This window comes from Papaver somniferum, chromosome 8, assembly GCF_003573695.1.
Source record: "Papaver somniferum cultivar HN1 chromosome 8, ASM357369v1, whole genome shotgun sequence".
In the NCBI taxonomy this organism is placed as follows: domain Eukaryota; kingdom Viridiplantae; phylum Streptophyta; class Magnoliopsida; order Ranunculales; family Papaveraceae; genus Papaver; species Papaver somniferum.
In genome coordinates, this window is record NC_039365.1 from 42,902,101 (window position 1) to 42,907,747 (window position 5,647).

A 5,647-nucleotide genomic window follows, 5' to 3' on the forward strand; every position below is an offset into this window, starting at 1 on the left:
ATAATAGAAATTTAATTAATCATTATGAACAATCAATGAGATATTAATTAATAAAATATTTAAAAATGGTTAAGTTAAACAAACCCCAGCGATAAATTTATTTTTGTCAAGGACAAATCCTGATCACTCTTTACATGGACAAATCAATAATAAATAATTTCATATGTTCTATTCTTGATTCGTATCGTTCGTTTAGTTATTACATAACATGGCAATTGATGGCACCAATTTTATAAAATGAACATGTGTTTTATCGTGTTTATTTTAACATTAGAATGATCAACCACGTTTTATACTTTATAATATAACGTCGCATGTTTTATGGCGTTACGAAATTAGCATAATATGTTTTTGTTCACCAATACCCGCCACCACATAAAACCATATGAATCCATTTTTTTATCCACCACCACCTAGTGGCAGATCCAAGGGTCACTACACCATATTTGGCATTTAGCAACTAAAATTAGTTACGGAAATGTGGCCGTTACTAATTCGGAACTAAATTTTTCAGTTACTAAATTCTAGTAACGGCTAAGTCTCGGTTACGAGTTTAACCAATTCGTAACAGCCCTGTTTCTGTTTCTATTAGTGACTGGCGTACTTAAATCATGCGAAACGAGCGTGTGAAGGGTAACACTATCTAATATTATTCCGCCCAAATTTCGCAACTGCTGAGAATACTTGGAAATGTTTCCACCCTATGGATCTCTTTCATCTAATCCTACCTCCTCCCACAATTATCTTTTCCCTTCATTTTTCAACGAGCAGAGAAAAACAACCATCTCTCTTCTCTTCCTTCCTCTTATCTTACTTCTTACTTCGCTCGAGCACCACCGTCACCATTTCAAAAGTTACTCCTGAAGAAGAAAGTCGCCAGAAGATAAGTTTAGTCTTTCATGTTCTTTGTATTTCAATTATAATCTCTAAGTCTTCGATTTGAAATCGATTTTTAGAAAAAATATTTTTAGGGTTTTGAAAACCCAAATATCTGTTTTTATCAAAAAAATCTCGAGCAAAATATGATCAGAGCTTAGATCTGTATTCTCCTCATCTCAATCTTTCTATTGAGATCAAAATCTCGAAAAAATTGAATAAAAAGTTTCTAGGGTTCTTGATTGAAAATCATGAAATCTCTTTATCATTATTCTTGATTGAAAATCGGTCTTTAGATCCGTAATCAGCGTCATTGAGTCTTTATTACCCATAAAATAAATTTGATTTTCATCGACTTTCAATTTTCAACCTCATATTGATGAACTTAATATCAAAATCTGTTTAGCAGTTTGATATATGCACCAGCAGATGTAATTTGATAACATGACTCGAGCTATATATGTGTCTAACTATTTGTTACTTGTTCAATTTTAGGTATTGGAGTCTCAACCAGATGAACTAGTTCCAACTGTTGTTTCTCCTGATGGTGTCTGTTTTCTTTCTTCAACTTTTTGTAAGAATTAGTAATTAAGCTTCGATAATGCTTGTTTGATTGAAGATGGATTTTATTTGATATTGGTTTCTGATGTTAAAATGGGTTTTTATGAATTTTGCTCACATGCACATGCTACTACAGCAGGTGTCTTGGCAGGAATAAGTGGTTATGTAGCTCAGAAGCAGTCTGATATACAAAATTCAATTGAAACGCCTTCGTTTTAAAGTGGTAACTTTTCTTCTTCTTTTCTCATCCAACTACGATTTTTTTTCTTTGTTTGCTTTTCAAAACTGAAAGTGGGGGTTCAAATTGAAGTTGTTGAATTTGCATATTTGCTCTCTTGCTTCTGATGTTGTTATCTTGAATTTGCATATTAGCTCGGTTGCTTCGCAATCTCAATATACCATACTGCTTACAATTGCTCTCTGTCCGCCAAATAACCAATTTTAGCAGCCACAATCTTTAATATGTATTTTGTATGTTGTTAAGTGTATGAGTTTAGTGATGAAGTTTATCTATTTTTTTCATTAATGTATTTGGCGAAGTTTCAAAGTCTGGAATAAAACACACTCCAACTCGAGCAACTGTTGTTTCTCCTAGTTTGCATTTTGTGGAAACAAATTTGGTTTATCATTTCCAAAGTCCGCAAACTGAAGCAGAATGTGCAACAGAGTTGCATTGCCAATCTACATTTTCCTCGTTAAATACTTTTGTCACAGAAGGATGTCAAATACTTATATAATGAGATAGAAACATGAACGTAATAACAAGGGAGGATTTTTGATGTTAAATTCTTTCTTGTACATGATGTATCGAAGATAATCAAGCTTTTTTATTTTGTTTGTTGTGCATACCTATACCTATGCTTGAACTTTGGTTTGCATTGCAATTTCAGATCAGGGAGCAAGATGAGGAGATTGAAGCAGATTGAGCTTATTATCAGCTGGAAGTGATGTGTCACCTAAAGTGACTAAAGATAGTCTCACTCTTGCTGAAAGCATTGATTTTAAAGACACTAAGAACATTGGTTCCAGCCTTGTAAAGCGCAAATGCCACTAACGATGTAGCCGGTGATGGTAAGGCTTTATCATTCATTACTTGAAAATGTTTCGTTTAAGATTGTGCACATATATAACTATGATGTTTTGATCTGTTTAATAGTAGTATGGGGTGGGTGTAGGAGATGGTGGACGCAGGGATTTGTAGTAGTAAGGAACAGGTATCGGATATGAGCTAATTCCAAGCTGCTGCTGGTGGTGAATTGTAGTAGAACACCTATGTATGTTGTGTCGACGCCTATGTTTGCTTTATTGACATGCAATCACTGAATATTTTGATCATCTTCTACCTTGCTGACTTTCTTTTTTAGGGGCAGAGTTGTTTTATAAACATTGAATGTTCTTCTCTTATTCCTACTCATCTGTAATCATTATGTTATATGTGCAGGTCCTTGGCTCAGTTCTAGGAAGACAAAATAAGTATTAGCACAAGGATTTTGCTAGTAAAGGTATGTTTCTATCTCCTTGTCATCTCCACATCCTAATTGCTTATACAATACTTGATATACATTCATACTCTTTGTTTAAACCTTGTTCAAATCAACATGTTATAGTCTACGGCCTCTTTTGCCCCCATCTACTAAAGCCTGATAACTTACTTCACTTTTGTTTACTTTAATAGGGTTCATGCACTGAATGTGCACTGAGTTCTCAAGAGGACTGATGGCCTAGATGCTGCTGGAAGCACCAAAAGTCTTGATTGGTTTGCTCATTGGAGCTCTTCAAATCTAGGCAAATTTAAGATGGTGAAAGAACTTCGCAGGAAGTGCAGCTCTTAAGATGGTGAAACAACTTCATAGGCAGTTTAACACCTTTCCTTGTCTCATAAAAGGTACTGCAAATCCAGACATTCGAAATGGCTTTCATGATTACACATTTCCTATATTATGTGTTAGTTTGGTTATGATGCAGTTGTATCTAGAGAAGAATCATATATTTGTCTTATAGCTTTCATTTCTCTGTTGAAGACATAGGATGTTAGACTTCTTTATTGTTTGAAACATTATGTAACATTCTGTTGGTATTTGGTATAGTAGTGAGTGTATTGACATTATCCAAGTGACAATTTTTGTTCCCATGATTCATGTAATGTTCTCCTAACTTTGTTGTGTAATATGAAACTTTTTTATGACCTAGAATGAAGATATTTCTTTTTCTGTTTCTAGAATTGGATGAATCTGGGTGTTGAATTGAGTAGTTGCAGGGATTTTTATTTTTTTTTAGGGGGGAGGGGGTGGGGGAACTGATTTTGACTAGGTCAATGAAGACACCCTTTTTTTTTAGGTAGCAAAAATTTAGTAACGGCCAGAACTTGTTACTAATTTTTTACCACAATAAACAAGATTCGGTCTTCTTTGACCTAGTCAAGATTTTACAACTATGATAAAAAATTTAGTAACGGATTACAGTCTGTTACGAACAAAAATATTAGTAACAGCCGTATTTGAGTTACGAATCTGTTGCGACTCAAGATTAGTAACGGAAACATGTTGGTACGAAAATTTGTTACACCCCCTTTTGTAACGGCTGCTTTCTGTTACAACCTCATTTAGTAACTGAAATACAGAGTTACTAAACGGAAATATGGTGTAGTGGGTTGACTAACCTGGCTCTAACCCCTTAAATTTTTAATAACTACATAAATTTTTTAGTTTATTTTATAAATAGTACTTTGTCCATATATATTTATGGTTTAGTCCACCAAAGTTTACATGTTTCTTTTTTAAAAAAAAAGTAGGCCTCCTCAATGTCAATTTTTGACTCCATCACTGCCGCCCACCCCATGTAGGTTGTTGGATGCAATTCTAATTTTCAATCACAAATGCTATGTATGAGGTTTAGATTGAACAAAATGTCGTCAATTGATTAGTTTCATTATTTTATTTTTCCGTGTATATATTCTTTTATGTATTGCAATCAATTTTATTTTAACATTAAAAAATCATGATTTATACGATATAGTACCAAAGATAACAGGGGTACCATTTGGGTGATCCAACTACGATCATGAAAATATTATCTTGTATGATATCATCCCTGAAATATACGGTACCTTCTTTTATCAAAAGTGTTAAAAACAACCAACCACATCTTCCACACTACGATGTTATCGATGTTGTAACGACAACATAAAATTAATATTGTCCATCACTACTCACCAACATTCACCGTCACTACTTCTTCCACCACAAACCAGGTATACAATTCTGGCCTAAACCAAGAAATGGCCGTTTCAGACTTGTTTCGGTCACAAAGTGAAGGAGATGGGGTTGATCTTAGGGAGGGAAGTGAAGAAGGTGTTGAGATTGTGAAGGTGTTGGATGTTTATGACTTGTACCAGAATATCGAACCGGCTTGCAATAATGTAATCAATCGGGATGTTTTATGGATACGTATGACAACACTAGGTTTTTCTGTGTTCGTCTGTCTTGGAAAATAGGGAGGAGAACCTATTTATACAAGTCATAAAGCACAAACCTCGTCTCGCGTAGGAAGTGGAGGAAGTGGAGTGATGGAGTAGTGGGGTCGTGCTGGTGATTGTCACACAATCAGGTCTAAGCCCACTTCTCCCATCATCGCTAACCGTCCATTCCTCCTGACACGTTCTTGTAATGGCGCGTTGCGCGCTGCACACTGTAAACTGCCAGACCAATACCCCAGTAAGTATCCCCCAGTTTGTGACATGTTTGATGTCTCGAGTGTGTGGATCATGGGACTCACATGAAGTAGCATACGGTGCTAGATTGAATAACTGAGTTATTTAGGAAATCGATATACATGAAATATCGTGTATACTCTATGCATGTAATGCATAAAATATAATCAATATGTATGAAGCATCGCTATTTTAAAGCTTAACAGAGTAAGTCGCGGATTAAGCATCTTAAAACAGTTGCATGCCTAGCCATCTTCGAGTGACCGTTTCGAGGATGCATAGGCAAGCCCTCCCTTGGACGACCACTCCATGTGGTAGAGTGACGGATGGTGATCACCATGACACCTCATTGGCTATTTAACTCCTATCCTGGGCTGCCCGATCAAGCTGGTAGAGTTGGACGGACGAGATGATCTGTGACGCTCATCTACAACCGAAATCAAGCATAGGAGACACTTTTGGAGGGACCGACCGGGCATGCGTGTAGACGGCCTGCCGGTG

General features: G+C 35.9%; 1 long non-coding RNA gene across 4 annotated transcripts; it reads left to right on the plus strand.

Annotated features, from left to right (window-relative positions):
• Positions 1–770: 770 nt before the first annotated feature.
• LOC113305886 lies at positions 771–3,669 on the plus strand. 4 transcript variants are annotated; one of them, XR_003338563.1, is made up of 7 exons: positions 771–887; positions 1,372–1,450; positions 1,574–1,660; positions 2,328–2,508; positions 2,594–2,711; positions 2,879–2,939; positions 3,113–3,669. It is a non-coding gene; the product is annotated as an uncharacterized LOC113305886 (long non-coding RNA). The 4 variants fall into 4 exon arrangements; XR_003338560.1 differs by having other exon boundaries at positions 781–1,450; positions 3,113–3,668; XR_003338561.1 differs by having other exon boundaries at positions 781–1,450; positions 2,613–2,711; positions 3,113–3,668.
• The last annotated feature ends 1,978 nt before the right edge of the window (positions 3,670–5,647 follow it).